Raw genomic sequence first — 10613 nt, 5'->3', positions numbered from 1 at the left:
ATTGCTACTGGCAAGTGTTATAGATCTAGAGCTGGAAGCAACAACAAAGGCCATCTAATGTCAATCCCTTTATTTTACAGATGGGAAAACTTAGGCTCAAGGTTAAGTGATTTTTCTGAGGTCATATAGCACTGGAGTTTGGAATTGAACTGAGGTCCTCCAACTACTGAGCAACAGTTTGAACCAAATATGGAACAACTGATTGATTTAAGATTGGAAAGGGAGTAAAACAGGCTGTATGTTGTCATTTATTTAACTTACCTGCAGAGTACATCATGTCAAATACCAGACTGGATGAGTTAAAATCTGGAATTAAGGTTGTTGGGAGAATTATCAATAATCTTAGATAGGTATAGTGGTATTCACTCTGGTGGCAGAAAGTGAAGAAGAATTAAGAAGCCTCTTGATGAGGGCAATATTAGGAGAGAATAAAAGCTAGTTTAAGCTTAACATAAAAAAAAAAAAACTAAGATCTTGGCAACTGGTCCCATCACTTCCTGGCAAATAGGAGAAGAAATGGAAGCAGTGTCAGATTTTATAATATTGGGCTCAAGACTAACTGAAGATAGTGACTACAGTCATGAAATTAAAAGACACTTGCTTCTTGGAAGGAAAGCTATGACAAACCTTGACAGCATATTAAAAAGCAGAGATATCACCTTGCTGAAAAAGGACCACATACTCAAAGCTATGTTTTGTTTTGTTTTGTTTTTTTCTAGTAGCAATGTATGGCTGTGAGAGTTGGAATATAAAAAAGCTGAACACTGCAAAATCGATGCTTTCAAATTATAGTGCTGGAGAAGAGTCCCTTGGACAGCAGGTAGATCAAATTAGTCAATACTTAAAGAAATTAATTCAGACTATTCACTGGAAGGTCAAATACTGAAGCTGAAGCTTAAATACTTTGGCCACATAATGAGAAGTTGAGATTCATCAGAAACACCCTGATGTTGGGAAAGATGGAAAGAAAAAGAAAAAAAAATGGCAGAGGATGAGATGGATAGATGATATGGAAGCAATAAACATGAGTGCAGACAGACTTCAGGAGATAGTGGCGGATAGAAGAGCCTGTTGTGTTATACTCCATGGGGTCATGAGGAGTTGGATGCAACTGAATGACAACAACAACAACAACTTCTGAATACTTACTCTTTCCACTTTGCTATGTGTGTTAAGCTGCCCTCCCACCATGGTTTAGGGTGTTCATGGAAGACTAGCACCTCTGGTGTGAGGGTTTGCTAAGCCCTTTTCTTTATTCAATTTTTTTTAATTATTTATTTATTTTTACATTTCAACATTCATTTCCATAAAATTTTTACTTTAAAATTTTCTCCTCATTTTTCATATGACTACTGAAAGCTTTAATTTCTTCATCATAAAACTGCCTGTTCATATCCTTTTACCATTTATTAATTGAGAATGATTTGTATTCCTATAAATTTGACTCAGTTCTCTATATATGTTAGAAATGAGGCTTTTAACAGAGACACTGGTTGTAAATATTCTTTCCCAGTTTTCTCCTTGCCTCATAATCTTCATTGCATTGGCTTTAGTGGTGAACAAAAAAAACAAAAACAAAAAAAAAACCTTTCAATTCAATGTAATCAAATTTATCCATTTTGCATTTCATAATGTTCTCCATCTCTTGGTTGGTTATAATTTTTTTTCCATTTTCCATAAATCTGACAGGTAAACTATTCCTTGCACTCCCAGTTTGCTTCTAGTATCAGCCTTTATATCTGAATTGTGTACCCATTTTCCCTTTATGTTGGTATACGGTATAAGATGTTCTATACCTAGTTTCTGCCATACTATTTTCCAGTTTTCCCAGCAGTTTTTATCAAATAGTGAGTTCTTATCCCAGAAGCTGGAGTCTTTGGGTTTATTAAACATTAGATCACTATGGTCATTGACTATTGTTTCTTGTATTCCTAATCTATTCCACTGATCACCACTCTATTTCTTAGCCAGTATCAAGTAGTTTTGAAGATTGATGCTTTATAATACAATTTAAGATCTGGTATGGCAAGGTCACTTTCCCTAGCATTTCTTTTCATTAATTCCATTAATATTCTGTATCTTGTGTTCTTCCAGATGAATTTTGATATTATTTTTTCTAACTCTATAAAATATTTTTTGGTAGTTTGATTGGTTTAAGCAGAATTGTCATTTTTATCATATTAGCTTGGCCCACCCATGAGCAACTGATTTTTTCCCCCAATTATTTAGATCTGACTTTATTTGTGTGAAAAGTGTTCATATAGTTCTTGGGTTTGTTTTGGCAAGTAGACTCCAAAATATTTTGTAATGCCTATAGTAACTTTAAATAGAATTTCTCTATCCCTGGCTTTTGGACTTTGTTAGTAATACATAGAAATGTTGATGATTTATGTGGGTTTATTTTATATCCTGCAACTTCGCTAAAGTTGTTTATTATTTCAAATATTTTTGATTGATACTCCAGTGTTTTCTAAGTATATCATCATATCATCTGCAAAGAATGATAGCTTTGTTTCTTCTTTGCCCATTCTAAATCCTTCAATTTCTTTTTCTTCTCTTATTGCCAAAGCTAATGATTCTAATGCCATATTGACTGACTGTAGTGATAGTGGACATTCTTGTTTCACCCCTGATCTTATTGGAAATGCTTTTAGCTTATCCCCATTACATATAAGACTTGATGATAATTTTAGGTAAATGGTATTTGTCATTTTAAGGAAGATTACATTTATTCTTATGCTCTCTAGTGCTTTTTAACAATAGGCATTGTATTTTGTCAAAAGCTTTTCTACATCAATTGAGATAATCATATGGTTTCTATTAGTTTTGTTGTTAATATGGTCAATTATGCTGACCTAATATTGAAATAGCCCTGAATTCCTGCTGCAAATCCTACCTGGTAATGTTATATTATTCTCATGATAAGTGGCTGTAATCTTTTTCTCCTATGTCCTTTAAAATTTGTGCATCTATATTCATTAGGGAAATTTGTCTGTAATTTTCTTTCTCTGTTTTGCCTCTTCCAATTTAGGTATCAGCATCATATATGTATCATAAAAAGAATTTGGTAGGATCCCCTTCTTTGCCTATTTTTCCCATAATCTATATAGTATTAGAATTGTTCTTTAAATGTTTGATGGAATTCACTTGTAAAGCTATCTGACCCTGGAGATCTTTTTTTCCTGTGGAATTGATTGATGGTTTGTTCAATTTCTTTTTCTGAGGTGGGGTTATTTAAGAATTTTATTTTCTCTTCTGTAAATCTAAGCAATTTATATTTTTGTAAATATTCATCCATTTCACTAAGACTGTGAAATTTATTGGCATACATTTGGGCAAAATAGTTCCTAATTATTGTTTTAATTTCCTCTTCATTGGCGGTGAATTCATCCTTTTCATTTTTGATACTGGTAATTTCATTTTCTTTCTTTTTTAGATGAAAATAGCCAAAGGTTTACCAATTTTATTATTTTTTTCATAAAACGAACTGTTAGTTTTATTTATTATTTCAATAGTTTTCTTGATTTAAATGTTATTAATTTCTCCTTTGATTTTCAGTATTTATAATTTGGTATTTAAGGGGGATTTTTAATTTGCTCTTTTTCTAGCTTTTTTAGTTGTATGCCCAATTTATTGAACTCTTCTTTCTCTGTTGTTTTCATGTAAGCATTTAGAGACATAAAACTTCCCCTAAGAACCACTTTCACTGCATCCCATAAGTTTTAATATGTTGTTTCGTTATTGTCATTCTCTTGGATGAAGTTATTGATTGTTTCTTTGACTTGTTGTTTGACCCACTCATTCTTTAGGATTAGATTATTTAGTTTCCAATTAATTTTTAATCTGTCTTTCCACGGTCCATTATTACATGCATTTTTATTGCATCACCATCTGAAAAGGGAACATTTAATATTTCTGCCTTTCTACATTGCATTTAGAGGTCTTTATGCCCTAGTACATGGTCAATTTTAGCCATGTACTGCTGAGAAAAAGGTTTATTCCTTTCTATCTCCATTCAATTTTCTCCAGAGCACTACCATATCTAATTTTTTAAAATTCTATTCTTAGAGTAGCTTCCTTAACTTCTTTCTTGTGTATTTTGTGGTTAAATTTATCTAATTCAGAGAGGGGGAGGTTGAGATCCCCCACTAGTATAGTTTTTCTGTATATTTCTTCTTATAACTCCCTTAACTTCTCCTCTAAGAATTTGGATGCTATACCACTTGGTACATATATGTTTAGTAATGATATTACCTCTTTTTCTATGGTGCCTTGTAGCGGGATATAGTTTCCTTCTTTTTCTTTTTTAATTAGATTTATTTTCATTTTTGCTTTGTCTGAGATCAGTATTGTTATGCCTGCTTTCTTTTTAGACTTCAGTGGAGGCATAATATATTGTGCTCCAGCCTTTTACTTTTACTCCATGTATGTCCCTTTCTTTCAAATGTGTTTCTTGTAAACGTGTTGTAGAATAATGGTTTTTAATCCATTTTCCTATCTGCTTCTGTTTTATGAGAGAGCTCATCCTATTCACATTCAGTTATGATTACTATCTAATCATTCTCATCTTCCTTCCCTTCTGTCAGCACCCTCCCTTTTCTTTCACCTTTCCCCTCCTACTGCCTATAGAGCAAGTTAGATTTCTATACTTAACTGAGGTTGTTATTCCCTCTATGAGCCAAATCTACTGCTTACTCCACCATCTTGGCTCCCAGAAGTCATTTGCTGAGCACTTTTCAGGAGTGCTTATCCATCTTTATTGTCCACATTTCACCCAACTCTCACCTGCAGCTCCGACAGGCTGTAGCATGTGCAGTGGCCACACCCCAGCTAAATCATCTTGGCAGACAGACTAAGCAAGGCTAAGGTTTATCTATGGGCCTCAAATCCATTAGTGATGTTGAGGGCTGGCTACTCCAAGAGTGTAAAGAATTAAATCATCAAATATTTATCTTCCTGATGATTATGTCAGAAGAATAAATAGATGTATATTTATAATGAAGATAAGTAGAAGGAAAAAAGATTGCATTGTTCATGCAACAGTGGGCCCCAAAGGTGGCTTGATTAAAATTTCCAGAACTTCATTTTTATGGGTTTGTTTTCTTGGATTTAGGGTGATTGCATTATGAGGGCAGTGGAAATGATTGTACATGTCAGGTGTTTGCTATTGTGAAAATGACATTCAAGATTCAAGGAACCCTAGAGTGTTCCTGAGGCCTCATGGAGCAAATGAAAAATGTGATCAAACATGGCAGAACTTCGGAGAGCAATGCAGCATATGAGCAAAGATTTGAATGCTGCAGGCAAAGTAACTGGCCAAACTTCTTTCTGGCTCCACAGAGACTGTACCATGTTCTTTCCATTTCAAAGACAGGCATCATGAAAATCTTTCTAGACAGGACACTTTGGTCAAATCAGTTTTAAGTTGATTCTCATTGAGTAATGAGTATTGGTATGTTTTTCTATGGCTTTGCTTTACAATTCTGTCTTAATCAGTTTGCTGTTTCAATACATTCTTCCTCATTACCAGTCCATTAAATGACTTTTATAAAATACTAGAAATTTGGTGGAAGACCAAAGTGAATGAGATAAATTATAGTTTTTAATAGTACATTCTTATGAATTCTTATGTACAAAATATGTTGAGCTAATGGTCTGAGCATTTGGTCAATTGGCCAAGAAAGTCAAGAGATAAATGTGATCAATCAAGAAAAACTTCATCAATACCATGAATTTTAAATACACAGTGTTGGAAAAGAGAGCAATGAGAATTGTATGAATACACATGGGCAGAAAAAAATAAAGAAGTAGTGTTAGCAAATGAACAACACAATTAGCTTAGCTGGAATGGAATAGAGAAAGTAATGAGAGATGAAACCAATTAGACGGTGGAAGGCAATTTGAAACAGATTATGAAGGTTCTTGAAGCAGACACTGCAAAATTTAAATTTGCAGCAATGATAAGCAACACAATTTCTATTAGAAAAAAATATAAATCAAATTATTTTTACCCTCTTTGAGGAGTTTCAGGGTTGGCAACCTCTTCAAAGAATGATATGCAAGTAGTGTGGAGTTGGAATCCTGTAATCTCAAATTGCAAATGGAACATCTAAGTGCCTGAGGCAATTTTTAATGAAATGTTAGGACTTCAAGCATGCCCATTATTATTAATCTTTCTTCTTAGTAAAGAAGTTTAGAATTAAACTAGGAATCTTAAACTTTCCATGGGCAAGTATAAGAGTGAAGTGCATGCTATAATTTAATAATACAATGAGATTTTATAAGATTTAGTATTCATTCACCAAATTCATTGGATTAATCTAATACTTCTTTACAGTAATTAAAATGTTCCTCGTGGGCATCTGAATCATATATTAATATTTAATGACATTTTGCTAAGTATTATGTAGGGCAAGTTAGATATGGTCCTTGCATTTTAAAGATTCTAGTGACAGATAAAAATAATTGAGAAATAGCTATAAAAGGATATATATAATATATACATGTATATGTATATATGCACATTCATATATACATATACACCTATTCACATGCATTCACACATATACACATGCTTGTATATGTATATATGCATACATGCATACATACACACATGTATGTATATGTGTGTGAACATTATATATATATATATATATATATATATATATATATATATATATATTCATTCATAATAATGAAAATTATTTAAATAATTTGGCTAGCAGAAGCAGCTAGGTGGTGCAGTGGATAGAACACCCAACCTGGTATCAGGAAGACCTGAGCTTAAATCCAAACTCAGGCACTTCCTAGCTGTGTGACTGTGGGCAATTCATTTGATCCTGTTTGCCTCAGTTTCCTCATCTGTAGAATGATCTGGAGAAGGAAATGACAAGTTACTCTAGTATCTTTGACAAGAAAACCCCAAATGGGGTCACAAAGAGTCAGACACACCTGAAACAAGTGACAACTATGGTGATCATCTTGTGTAAAGCAATAGGTGGAAAGGACTTTTGATTCTTTCTAGTCTAACCCCTCCATTTCACAGATGAGGAAGCTGAGACCCAGAGAGGCTAAGTGACTTTCCCAAAGTCAAACAGTTAGGAGTAGAGTTAGGATATGTACTCCCAACCTTGGACCACTATACCACATTGCCTCCCTAGAAATATAATTTCTACTTTCCTCCTCTCAATGAGGCATCCTGAAAATTAGTATTATAGCAGAATAGTGGCAAGCAGTAATGTGAAAGTCAGGATAACAAGATTTTAGTCTTGGCGCTGACACTACCTGTCTGTGAGATTGGGAAAAATCATTTCACCTTTTTGGGTTTCAGGTCCCTCTTATGATGATGAGGTTGAACTAAATTGCATTTAAATGACCTTGATGCTGAAATAGAGTCCATAATCAATATCTTCAAAGTTCCTTGAATTAAATACAAACGTAAAGTATTATCACCACAAATTAGTACTCAAATCAATGAGATTTCAATATATTAATAACATTTTCATTTTCTATGTAGTGCTTTCAAAAACATCTTAAAGTGTTATTTGATTGTTCTGATGCTCATCTATGAAGTAAAATATTATTTATACTCAATAGTGCACTAGAAAGATCTCCACATTCAAAATCAGAAGATCTGGGTTCAAATGCCAGTTCTAACACTTATTTGCTAAAATGACAACAGGAAATTCATTTGGTCTTTCTGAGTTTCCACGTTCTTATAAGTAATGTGAGCACAATAATGCCTGAATTGTCTAGTTAATGGGCTGTTGAGAGGAAAGCACTTTGTGATCCATTAAATTTTGTATTGGTGCCAGTCATGATCACTTGAGTATTCAAGTTAATATGGTGAAAAACTAAAGAACAAAAACTGATCTATAGTATAACAGTATAAGGACTTCTTTCCTCATCTTTATCAGCTACATTTATCACTATTTGAGAAACATAATAATCAGCTAAAAAGTACTGAATTTGGAAGCAAAGAAATGGAGTTTCAATACAGGCTGCAACACTAAATTCCTATGAAACTTTAGTAGATCACACGACCTCTCCAGGTCTTTGTTTCACCATCTATCAAATGAAAAGGAGATTGAGATTGGTGATCTTTGAGGGGTCTCTTGAAGTATGTATATATTTTCTTAAATGGATAATTAACTATTAGTATTATAATTTATGGTCCTGACTTCTTGTACAACTTTCAGAAATGTCTTTTTCTTTATTGCAAAGTGGGGTGTCTATTGATATACAGATGTTCTTTGGTGATAGAATATATTCAGTGTTATAAAGCTCAAAAAGTGCATCTGGAGTGAAAAATTCACTCTCCCATAGGCTCCTTTTAATCTTGGCCACCTGAAATCATGTGATTTTATAATTTTCTATTAATAGTCTTGTTATTAGCAAGTAGTATCAAACAGCACATAAAATGCCAATAAGCCTGGACTTCCCCCAAATCATGGGAGCTAGCCATTTAGAAGCCTCTGGTCATGCATGACCTTTAGAGCTAGAGTGACATGCCACTAGAAGTGGCATCAAAAACTGGAATTGGAACTATGCCCAAAGGGCTATGAAACTGTGCATACACTTTGACCTAGCAATACCACTACTAGTTCTGTATCCCAAAGAGATCATACAAATGGGAAAAGGACCCACATGTATAAAAATATTTCTAGCAGCTCTTTTTGTGGTGGCCAAGAATTGGAAATTGCAGGGTTGTACATCAATTAGGGAATGGCTGAACAAGTTAAGGTATATGAATATAATAGAATACTATTGTACTATAAGGAATGATGAGCAGGTGGACTTCAGAAAAACCTGGAAAGATTTATATGAACTGATGCTGAGTGAAATGAGCTGAGCAAGGAGAACATTGTATACAGTAACAGCAACATTGTGCAATAACTAACATTGATAGACTTACGTCTTCTCAGAAATGCAAGTATATAAAACAACTCCAAAAGCCTCATGATGGAAAATGCTATCCTCATTCAGAAAAAGAACTATGGAGTCTGAATGCAGAATGAAGCAAACTATTTGCTCTCTCTTTTTTCCTCTTTCTTGTGATTTCTCCCATTGGTTCTAATCCTTCTCTTCAACATGACTAATGTGAAAATATGTTCAATATGAATGTAGATATAGAGCCTATCTCACATTGCATGCCATCTTGGAGAGTTAATTGATCTAAAAAATGGGCAGGGAGAGGCTCAGCTCCAAACCCAGGTCAACAGATATAAGTGGAGGGTCAACTAATTATCTTTATTATAATTACTATCCAACTAATGCAAAGTGCATTCCCAACATCACATCATTAATCCCTTGGTATCTTTTTCTTTCCATTCCTCAATTACAGATTACAAATTGAGGATACATCAATCAATCATCAAACATTTATCTTCCTGATGATTACAACAGAAGAATAAAGAGAACTTAGGTGCCTGTCTGAAACCAGCCTTCAAGTCTACTAGTTTGATCTGGTATTACAAGGCACAGAGATGCAGCTTCATAATCAGTTGATCTAATCATAAGATTTATTGAGAGTATACAAAGCGATCTAGGTAAGTGCTCTGACCACCTCATCAACAGCAGAGAATCAATATTGGGTTTTGCTTTCAAGAGATAAAATAGAATAAATAAGGCCTACCTAGAATTTTTCACATTGATTCTGTGGCACCCACACAAAACAGCTATAATCTGTGCATTTCTGTGCTGAAGGAGACAAAGGAATATGGATGCACAAGACTAGCTTAAGTAGACTGTGACCATCTTTGAATGCATTAATCATGAGTAGGTCAGGCTAAGATATCAACCAGAGTTGGTAGAATTCCTTTGGTTTCAGGAACCATAATTAATGGGACAATCAGTGATTTTAGGAGTCCTTGTCTTCCCACCTTCACTTAAGGTAAGAGGGCCATTTTAGAGATTATATTGTCAGCCAAACACTGTCAGTTATATAGCCTCTTTTTTTCTACATCTGAAATATTCATATGGCAATTGTTCTGAGAATTTAACTCTGTTAACCAGAGCAGTACTAGATATGATTAAATGATGTGTTGAGACATACAGATTACCAAATTCATCAGATTTACTGAGTGAGCAATAAGAACTGGACCTTCGGGGCTTACTGCTGTGTATGGAACCAAGGCATTTGTCCATACATAAGTTCATTTCCGTCAGTCCAATTCTATTAGGCAATATGTAGATCCATCTTTAAACTTAACATAATATTACTAATGTAGGTATGGTCTCTTCTTTTAATTCTGAGTTTGCTAGTAGTCCAAATTGCCTGCTAAGAAGGATGAAATTAGCAAGCTACTTTGAGATAGTCCAGTAATTCACAGTTAATTCTGAAAAGGCTGAGATTTATATTCTTTGAATGAGATTACATTTAGATCTGTAATCATCTGAGGCACTTAGCATCCATTTCTTGCCATCTCAGTTGGAGCCTTCATCCTCACCAGAAACTTAAATTCTGCCCTCAGAATCACCTTGGGCTTTGATTGGTACTCTTCAACTCCATCCTTTATCCTTACTTCTTCTTCAGGAAACTTAGACTCTGCTCCTGAAAACACTTTATGTCTTTTGCTTTATCTTGGCAGAATAAAGGCTTCAACTCACCTGCT

Source organism: Phascolarctos cinereus, unplaced genomic scaffold (genome assembly GCF_003287225.1).
Source record: "Phascolarctos cinereus isolate Bilbo 61053 unplaced genomic scaffold, phaCin_HiC Scaffold_9;HRSCAF=440, whole genome shotgun sequence".
NCBI classification, from domain to species: domain Eukaryota; kingdom Metazoa; phylum Chordata; class Mammalia; order Diprotodontia; family Phascolarctidae; genus Phascolarctos; species Phascolarctos cinereus.
The sequence above is the reverse complement of the archived record's forward strand: the minus strand, read 5'-3'. Positions refer to the sequence as shown.